The sequence below is a fragment of the Echinops telfairi genome, unplaced genomic scaffold (genome assembly GCF_000313985.2).
Source record: "Echinops telfairi isolate 266 unplaced genomic scaffold, ASM31398v2 ScPeMD7_9;HRSCAF=40, whole genome shotgun sequence".
Classification (NCBI taxonomy): Eukaryota; Metazoa; Chordata; class Mammalia; order Afrosoricida; family Tenrecidae; genus Echinops; species Echinops telfairi.
In genome coordinates, this window is record NW_022103906.1 from 98,185,389 (window position 1) to 98,195,765 (window position 10,377).

Genomic DNA, 10,377 nt, shown 5'->3' on the forward strand with positions numbered 1-10,377 from the left:
TGTTCTATAATGTGGGCATTCTGTGGTCACCTTTCTTTGGAATGGATACAAATAGGGATCTCTTGCAGTCAGTTGGGCAAGTAACTGTCTTTCAGCTTTCCTGGCCTAGACTAGTAAGTGCTTCCTGTGCCTTGTCAGCTTGTGGTAACACGTCGATTGGTGTGCCATCAGTTCTTAGAGCTAGTTGTTGGCTACTGCTTGTAGTGCAGCGTGGACTTCTCTCCGTAGCATTGGTTTTTGCTCATATGCTCTCTTGAAATGGTCAAATGCCAACTCGTTATTTTTGGTACAGTAACTTGTGTATTCTTTCCATCTTTCTTTGATGCTTCTTGCATCATTAAATATATATTTCCCATAGAATATTTCAATACTGAGACTCGAGGCTTGAGTTTTTGAAACATTTCCGTTTCAGATACACCGTGTGTTACTCCTTTTTTGGTCTTTCTAACTCTAGGTCTTTGCACAGTTCATTTCGAAATTTTCTGTTTCGCTCTTTGGTTTCCTCTTTTCTTCCATTTCCTTCAGTTACCCTACAATTAAAAGGCAAGCTTCAGAGTCTCTTCTGACATCCATTTTGATCTTATCTTTCTTTCCTGTTTCGTTTTTTAATGACCCTTTGCATTTTTCGTGAAAGATGTCCTTGACGTCACCACAGCTCATCGGGTCTGTCACCAGTGCGTAGTGCACTGGATCTCTTCTGGAGATCTTCTCGAGAGCCGGGTGGGGCAGACTAAACGTATTTTGCCTCTGGCAGACTGATTTTGATTTTCCTCAGCTTCACCTGAAATTGCATACGAACAATTGACTCACAGTTGGTCTAAGTCGTAGTTGGCCCCTGGCCTGATTTTAGTTGTCCTTGAGCTTCCCCATCATCTCCTCCCACGCAAGCAATTTGACTTCCTCGTGTACTGTCTGGAGAGGCCCGCATGTGTAGTCGCCTTCTGTGTTATTGAAAAGAAACCTGTTACGAAGACATCATTGGTCTGCAAAATGCTACCGTGGGCTCTCCAGCCTCGTCCCTGTCCCTCAGGCCATACTTTCCAACCACTGTGCCTTCCTCTGTTTCCAACGTTTGCATTCCAATTGCCAGTAATTATCAGTGCATCATGATTGTGTGTTTGATCCGTTTCAGACCAAAGATACTGGTGGTATTTTGCAATTTCTGCACCACTGGCTGGTGCCTCATTTGAATAATAGTTTCATTGATTGGATTTTCCTGTACTTCAAGATATTTCTTGAGATGTCCTTTTTTGCAGATGTAAGCAATGCCACTCCTCTGGCTTGGGTTTTTCCCAACATAGCAAACCTTTTGATTGCCGATTCTAAATGGCCAGTGCAAGCCCATTTCGGCGCACTAATACCCAGAGGATCAATCTGCATGCATTCCTTTTCACTTCTGACGACTTCCAATTTTCCTAGACCTACACTTCCTACATGCCAGGTTCAATCGCTAATTGGTGTTTGAAGCTTTTTTTCATTTTGAGTCAGATCTCATCAGCAAACGAAGGCCCTGAAGGCTCTCTTCCCACAGGCTGTCCCAATCGGAGTCGGTAAGGCTCACTACTTTGAGGAGACAGCTCTTCCTCACGCATCTTTTGAGCGAGTGCCTTCTGACCAGATGGAGGAGCCCTGTTGGCGTGTTGGGTTGCAGTCAGTTCAAAACCACCAGCTGCTCCTCTGGAGGGAGACGGGGCTTTCTACTCCTGTAAAGAGTTACAGTCTTAGAAGCTCACGGGGTAGTTCTAACCTATCTTGTGGGGTCACTGTAAGTCGGTCTTGACACGGGGGCAGTGAGTTTTTTTCTGGCACTATCTCTGACAATATTCTACTTCTATTTCTTAAGTTTTCAGTAACTGACAGTGTTCCAATGCTGTCCATACGGTTTTCACTGGCTAGTTGCTCTGCACTGCACAGCCTACTGGTCCCTCATCGTTGTTCTCAGTCTGGAAGCTCTGCGGAATCCTGTTCACTTGGGGTGACCCTGCTGCTATATGAAATACCAGTGACACAGCTCCGGCATCCCAGCAACACACAGGCCACCACCGTACAGCAAAGTCCCAGGACATTGGCAGCTGAGGTTCCTTCGGAGGCTTCTGTTAGCCCTACACTGGTCCATGCAAGGCCCCGCCGGGCCCGCAGGTCTCACTTGATTGCCAGGCATAATCTGGACAGCATGGAAACGAGTGTTTCTATAACCTGGTTTCTAAGATGTTTTCATGAGCACATCTCACTGATCTGGTTCTTAGGCCCTGCTGTCTTGGCTCCCTGCTAGAAAGCTGTGGTCTGCTGTGCAGATGCTCACCACACAATAGTGTGTGTGTGTGTGTGTGTGTGTACGCGTGCACAGGATTCACATGCATTACTACATTACTATGTGAAGCCTGCCCCCCAGGGGTCTGCAGCTGCAGTCTTGTGAGACAACTCTATCGCCTCTTATTTTCCTAAGCTAGGCAAATGGTCCATTTTTTTTTATCAGGGTGGGCTAGTTGCTCATCAGCCAGGGGCTAGGGGCTCTCTGCATCTGTATTTATTTAATACATTTTTATTGAGAAACTGCTGGGTGGGGGCGGGCACCACTCTTTGGCCCCCAAACCAATGTCTTTCTGGAAAATTACCGAGCAGTTTCACAGGTATAAAACACCCTTGAGGTGCTGACAAGTTGTGTTTGGGCCTTGGTTACCCAGGGCATTGTTGCTTTTCTTTGGTCTCCCCACTTGATCTCCTGATCTTGGGATGACTCACAGAGGCTCCCTGCCAGTGGGCAGGGCAGGGGAGAGGAGGGAAGAGGCAGAGGCACCTGGGCGGGCACACAGCCCCCTGATGGCAGTCACTGGCAAAGTGAGGAGGACAGTTTAGTTGCTGGACCAGGTTGAAAATGTGCGGATTACTTGTGGATTTTACTATTCTCCCACAGCAGGAATAAACTGGAATTGGTGAAAAGCAAACAGCAAATGAATCATACATCCTTCAAGACAGGGAACCAGCTCTTTTCTTTTCCTGGGACAGATCATGGATTCAAAATGTTAAAAACAACAAAACCCTCCCTGCCGCCCACTTGATTTGGACTCGCTGGACCGGATGAGATGGGGTCCTGTGAACGTGGACATGGAGTTAATACCCTGGCCTCGTGCCACGTGGTCCCTGGTCTGGACCAAGATGGGAAGAGCTCCTCCCCCAGGCTGAGAACAGAGGGGAGAGGGCAACCCTTGGTGTGGGTCTGTACCTAGTGGGAGCTGTCAGAGGAGGCGGGCCTCGGGGCTTCAGAGCCAAGATGGTACCCCTTGAGGAAGACATACGAAGTCACGTGAGATGTGATACAAAATGAGAATTAGCAGTGGACGGGGGAACAGACACCAGGGAAACATCTTCTCTCCCTGTGCTCTGCAGGCTACCTGACATCATCTCCCGCAGCCGGGCACTGCATGGCCAGCCACCTGCATCATCAATGGCTGCTGGTCTCCCTTTGGGCATCGTTTGCCCCAACAGCTGTTTTAAAATGCTACAATTCCTCCCTAAATCTCTAAGAGAAATCAGACTAATTCAAGTCCTTGCAGTCTGTCCTTTTTGCTCCCTTTGACACGTGAGGCTGGGAGCTCCCAGGGACGCAGTGAGTGCCGGAAGAGCATCCGATTCCCACAGCTTCGCCCCAAAGCTTATGCTCTGGCTTTGAAGCTCCCACGGGATCTTCAAGGAACAGAGCAGTCCTGACTGGTGGAAGGATACATCACGGAATCACAAAGGTGGGCTATGGATCCTGGACAGATGAACGGGACACCCCGCCATCCACATCCTTTGTAGAGAGAGCCGCAAGGCTGGGAAGGGCCGGTACTTGGACTGCGATTCTCTCACTGAGGGGTCTGCTGGCAAGGCCGGAGCTGGACTAGGGCACTGCCTTGTTCTCCTCACAGAGGAAATGCTTTCTCCCCAGTGTTAAACAGAAATCCAAAATGCCTCTGGTCACCAGGTTTCTCCCTACTGGTTTTAAAATTACGGTGGGGTTTTACAGAGGCAACTGAAAAATGAGGGCAGAGGACCACTCTAAGGAATGTTCAGAAACGGCACTCTGGCCTCACACTGGGCGAACGACGATCCTGGAACAGAAGGATGCCAGTGGCAGCATTGTGACATCCGAACAATGACTGGACTTAGTAGTCATTTTCCAATGTTGATGTTTTTATTTTTGACAAATGAGCCATGACTGTGTAATGTTAGCATGAAGGAAAGAAGAGGGAGGAGTGGCAGTTCGTGAATATAGCACTTCAAGCCGCATGCATGCTCGGTTCCTCTCCTCAAACAAGCTTCGTGCCCCATGGGTCTGGGTGAAAACGTGGGGGAAGAGACTGACTGTGAGGCCTGAGTCATTGTTCACCAGGCTGTGCTTACCATCTGCTGGTATAAAGTCTGTCATCTCAGGAACAGGAAGCAGGGGCCTGATGACCAGCAGAGAAGAGCCCGGAGCAGAGAGTGAGCTTGGCCCCGAGGTCCCCGTGCATGGAACCTCCTGGATCCAGCAGACACTTCTCACGGGACAGGAGCAGCAGAAGCGTGGGAACAGCAGAAACGAGCAGAGACAGGAGTGAGCATGACAGAACAGTGGGCTTCCAGCCCACAGAGCAGGGAAAGCTGAGCGACCTGGGGCCGGAGGCCGGCTTGGGTTTGCGGGCTGACAGCTGGCGCTGAGTGCCCTCACGTTCAGGCTGACAGTGGAGTGGCGTGCTCTTGGGCATTTACTGGCAGCCCTAGAAGAGCTTTGTGGCACTGCCCAAGCAGGGCCCAGGCCAGGCCAAGGGTCTGAAGGCCAGAGAGAGACTGCCTGCAGCCCAGCGGAGAAGAAACTCCTGCTGAGCGGCGGTATCCTGAGCACTGCTCACCTGAATTGTAACCTGTGTACAATCATGAGGGTCACCTGTGAGTCCTGGGGGCCAGTGCCGTGACCTGTAGAACCCAGGCACAGGAGTGTGGTGGGAGGGGTGGTGGGGTCAGACTCCGGAGGATGGTTGGAAGGCAGGGCAAGTCGGACCTTGGCCTGTCAGCCTCTGGAGCAAGAAGAGGTCACGTGTGGCCCCCAAGGCTGCTTTTACAAAAGCATATGAGAGCTCTGTACTATTTTTGAAACTTCTTGGTCAATCTAAACTTATTCCAGAACGAAACCTTTATTTAAAAAAAAAAGTTCAGCAAAAGGCCCCATCTCCATTTTTGAAAAGCCAACAAGTAGCACATCCTGCGCGCCTGCCTCTGTGCTGCGTCATCTTGACAATCCATCCTTGGACGGCAAAGATACAGACAGAGCTCTTCAGTTTTCTTGGAATCTGACATTGTAAACGCTCAGTCACTGAGTTCGGCTTTCCTCAAGAGCACTGAACAGGCTTTTTCTGTTCAGTGCTGTGGCCATGGTCAAACGGGTCCCTGGCGACCATTTCTTCTCTGTCAACCTCAAAGGAATGAAATTTTGGCCTCTTCAAACCGGAGGGCATTTCAAGCCAGCACACAGTTCCATTCGTTCTCATTATCCCATCTGCTCTGTTCAGTTATTCATGTGGTTCAGTTCATCTGAGATGTCAAAGGCAAGAAGCGGCAAAGCTGACACATGGCCCGATGTTCTGCGTAGCACACAATCTGGAACCCTGCGGTCTGATGAGCAGCGTCCAGGTTACCCCTGCAAAGGACACGGTGATGGGGAGAGGATGCATGAGGAGAAAGAGGCCCACAAAATCTGTCTGTGTGTGTGCTAGGCAGTTACCAAAATTTTGGAAATGATTCTTTTTGAAATAATACTATGATTCATTATAATCATGGATGGCCAACTTCCTTCTTTTTGAACTTGAAACTCAAGTTTCAAGTAGGCCTGCTTTTTTCTTGACCATTACAACAATTCCCCTAAGAACCTTCTGTTTACCAGTGATAATCCTGAAATATCTCCAATTTCCCCCATCTATAATATATTTTTCTTTCTAAAAACATCTGGGATGAGTTAAAACTTCTGAACTAAAACCTTGGAAGCTAGAGTTCTTGGAACATGAAAGACCTATTAAAAAACAAACAAAACTTTGTACAAATGTGCTTTACACAGTTGATGTGTGTATGGATTGTGATAAGAGTTGTATGAGCCCCTCGTAAAATGAGCCCCTAATAAAATTATTTTTAAAATAAATAAATAAAATTTAAAAATAAAATTAAAAACAAACAAAACTTGTACACAGTCATACTCTATTAAGTGGGGCTCTTATCTTAACAGAGGTAGGAGGGTTGACTCAGTGCTTTAAAAATGCTGGCTTTATATAGATTTGTTCAAAAAAGCATATAAGTGTAGGGGTACTTAGCATTGTAGAGGAAGTGAGGAAGGCTGTAAGCCCTCGTTTGGTTGGTGTAGAGCCAAAAAGAAGAAGAGGAGAAAGTGATGGGGGGGGGGGGGGGGGGGGCGGTAAATAACAACTGCCCCGAGTGGCTACTTCTCTGTCCATCGTGATAAAAGATTGTACCCATACTTGTGTAGTTGTGAGAATTAACTTTAGAAATATAAGTGACTGGATTTCTATATTTATCTATCTACAAACTTTTAGCTTCATCCTTCTGTAGCCATACGTTTTTGGATGTTTCACTTTAAAGAATATATCATTAAATTCCCCCTTAGTTTTGGCTGCCAAAGAATGTTCCCATTAACATTATCCAAACCTTGCTCGGCAAGTAATAAGTGTATATACCTATTAGTTTTTGAGGGAGTCCTGGGACTGTGGTTAAAGAGCTCAGCTGGTAACTTGACGGTTGGTGGTTGAAGCCCACCAGTCATCCTGAAAAAGAAAGATGTAGAAGTCGGCTTCCAGAACAACCTGCACCCTGAGACGCCCCATGGCACCGTTCTACAGGGTTGCTATCAATAAGAATTGGCTTGATCGGAGTAGGATTATTTTTTGAATAAATAAGGTATTCAAAGGGCTTAACATTCAAGATAGCGAAGGTACAGGAAGCATCTTCCTCAAACAAATGAGGGGGGAATTGGAGATGGAAAACAAGATGGTAGCAGTAAAACCCCATGAGAAATGATGCGATCCACAGGCTGCTAGAAAGGGGCCCTGCACTAACAGAGATTCTGTCAGGGAGTCAGAACAGGGATCAGGTGTCCACTGGGCATGCTCCAAAATTCAAGCTCCAAGCCAGGAAGGGGCAGTGCACCTAAGTGGGTGGTACACCTGGGTGGGCCCCAATCTGAGCCAGATGAGCTCAATTCAGACCATGTCGTCTCCCAGCAGAGGGCCTGGAAAAGCCAGAATCCGAAGCCCGGGACCTTTTTTCTTTTTCTCAAGTGCCAGAGGCACCAGAGACTGTGGAGGAGACCACGTGACAGACCGGAGGAGAGACTGAGGCAGAACAGTGCCCTGGCTCCCTGGCCCCTAGAAGCAGGAGCCAAGAGACCGCGTGCCTGAGAGAGCTTTTGGCTGCTGGCTGAAAAGAGGTGTTGCTGTGCGCGCACCACTGTGCCATTACCGTTGACTGATCCTGACTTGTGATTACCTATTAACTTCCACAAGACACACTCTTAATAACTGTTTTGTCTGCAAGTTCTGGGTGGCCAGAGCCAGGAGGGATGGAACCCAGCCTAGAAGCAGAGTATTGTGGGAGGGGCCGTCCGTGTCAGGGAGCCGAGTGGAGGCCTGTCTGACATCTGCCTCGTGGCAGCAGGACGGCCACATGTGGCCCTCCATGCTGTCTGTGCAAAGCGGAATCCCTCTGAGCGTTTTTTTCTCTCTTGCTCTCACTTCTTTAGTTTGTGAAGCTTTCCACTGTGATGGGCATGACAGCTGTGGAGTCAGTTGGGTTTCTATCCACAAGCACACACCTTGGATTCCATGGCCCTGGTTGCAGTCCCCATACTCTCTCTGCACTCTTACCACCCTGCGTGTTTTCTGTGCCACTCTTCCCAGGCCTTCCTGCATTCTGAGCGATAGTCTCGGGCAGGGGCTGCCTTGTCATCTCGTACTTCGGTCTTTCTGGTGGTGGTCACCGTGCAGGCCTGTGCGTTGTGCAGCCGAAAGCTAAGCCACAGCATCCAGGCTTGAAAGGTGTCTTAAGGGCCAGTCTCATTGTCTGGCAGTCTCTGTGAGACCAGTAAGCCTGGTCTTTTCATGCTTCCGAATTTTGCTCATTTTTCTTCCACTCTGTCCACCCACTGTCATTGAGTCAATCCCAACTCATCGTGACTATAGGACAGAGCAGACCATACAGCTTCCAAGCTATCAATCTTGATGGAAGCAAACAGCCTCACCTTTCTCTGGTGGAGCAGCTGGTGAGTTTGAACCACCAACCATTCAGGTAGAGTAGCCCAACACTTCATCCACAGTGCCATCAGGACACCTTTCTGGTCCATTCCGGACCTTCTAATGATTCCGTCCAGTGTGGTCAGTATGGTCACCAGGTGCCACAGAGTTCTGGTCTCAGCTTGTGGTGCATGTGGTCACTAGTCCTTGGACTCATTCTGAGCATCAACCTCAAAGCATCAAAGCAGCGGTTCTCAACCTGTGGGTCGAGACCCTTTCACAGGGATCGCCCGACTCATAACAGTAGCAAAATTATAGTTATGAAGTAGCAATGAAAATAATTTTACAGTTGGGGGTCACCACAACATGAGGAACTGTAATAGGAAGGTTGGGAACCACTGGACTAAATGCTTCCTTGCATCTTGGAGATTTTTCACTCTGCTTTGCTTTGGATGGGTCACAAAGCATCCTTTTAATGTATGCTTTCCAATTACCCCAGCCCATAAGAAAACCCTTTCTTTTCCAGTTAATGACAAAAGGATTGTTAAACGGTCATTCATCCTCTCAAAGGCTATGCCCATCTTACTTGAATTTCTCAATTCTTGAATTAAAATACAAAAGTGAGTATGCTTTAAGACTGTAGCAATGATCTTTTGATGAGTTTCACTTTACTCAGCAATAATTAATTATCTTGGAAATGGAAATCAATCATGACCCTGCGTAAGGGTTTCTGAGGCTGTAAATCATTAAGGGAGCGGATAATCTCATCTTTCTCCTGTGGGGAGGCTTGTGGATTTGAACGACCAATCTTGTGTTAGCAACTGAACACAACTGACAGCACCACTAAGGCTCCTTAGATCTGGAATTTGCATCTCTGTGTTAAGTGGTAATGACAGCAATCTGAAGTCTAGAAGAGAGACAACCAGTGGAAATCAGACAAACTTATTAAAATACAGTCATCCATCTCCAGCAGTTTACTTTCAGTAAATTGATCTTGTTGATCTCAGCTTTTATGGTTGGAGTAAAAACAATAAGTCTGTGGAAAGAATTTTACGTTTTTCGGGTGGAAATACCTCCAGTCCTTGGCTTCGAGAGACAAAAAATTCACTCTGAAGCCTGGTTTGCAATCCAAGTGAGTTTTATAAAGGATAGAGCACTGGTTCTCAACCTTCCTAATGCTGCGACCCTTCCATACAGTTCCTTGTGTTGTGGTGACCCCCCAACCATAAAATTATTTTCGTTCCTACTTCATCACGGTCATTTTGTTACTGTTATGAATCAGGTGACCCCTGTGAAAGGGTCGTTCAACCCCCAAAGGGGTCGAGACCCACAGATTGAGAACCCCTGGGATAGAAGCAGTTTCAGGTTTTTCATGGGCACCCTCAGGGCACTTCACACCCACACATGGAGACCCGAGGCCAGAGGAGACCAGTGGCTTTCCAGTGGTACTGGGTTTGTTTTTCTCTGCTTCAAAAATTGCTCATCCTTATGTACAAGGGGATGGTAACTAAAACTGACCAGTCCCCTCTATTAATGCTACACACACCCTGTTTGCATAAACTCACTACCATCAAGTTGATTCTGACTTACATAGACCCTGGAGGACAAAGTAGAACCATCCCCGTGGGTTTCTGGAACGGATGCTCTTTCTGGGTGTAGAAAGCCTCATTTTTGTCCTGAAGAACCGCTGGTGGTTTTGAACTGGTCTTGTTAGCACCCACGACACCCCCAGGGCTCCTAGCCTATTGCACGTTCCACCCAATCAGTGGTAGGAGTTACCGGGACATGGATACAAGTCATAGCAAGAGTTTCACTCACCGCACCCCGAAACATCCTCTGTCTCCATAGGGAGACGCTGGGCGAGGGCTTCTTGTCCAGCCAAAATAACCAAACCGCAGAAAAGAAGGAAAGGTGAAAGTAGTTCATTCTTTTTTTTTTTAATCATTTTATTGGGGGCTCATACAACTCTTACCACATTCCATCCATCCATCTGTTGTGTCAAGCACATTTGTACATTTGTTGCCATCATCATTCTTAAAACATTTGCTTTCTACTTGAGCCCTTAATATCGGCTCCTCATTTTTCTCCCTCACTCCTCCCTCCCCCCTCCATCATGAACCCTTCA

At 47.6% G+C, this 10,377-nt stretch overlaps 1 long non-coding RNA gene across 1 annotated transcript; it reads right to left on the reverse strand.

Moving 5' to 3' along the window:
- Window positions 1-5,134: 5,134 nt before the first annotated feature.
- On the reverse strand, window positions 5,135-10,145 carry LOC123521301. The gene is made up of 3 exons (XR_006679763.1): window positions 10,071-10,145; window positions 6,702-6,788; window positions 5,135-5,656 (listed from the first exon to the last, which is right to left on the reverse strand). It is a non-coding gene; the product is annotated as an uncharacterized LOC123521301 (long non-coding RNA).
- Window positions 10,146-10,377: the final 232 nt, after the last annotated feature.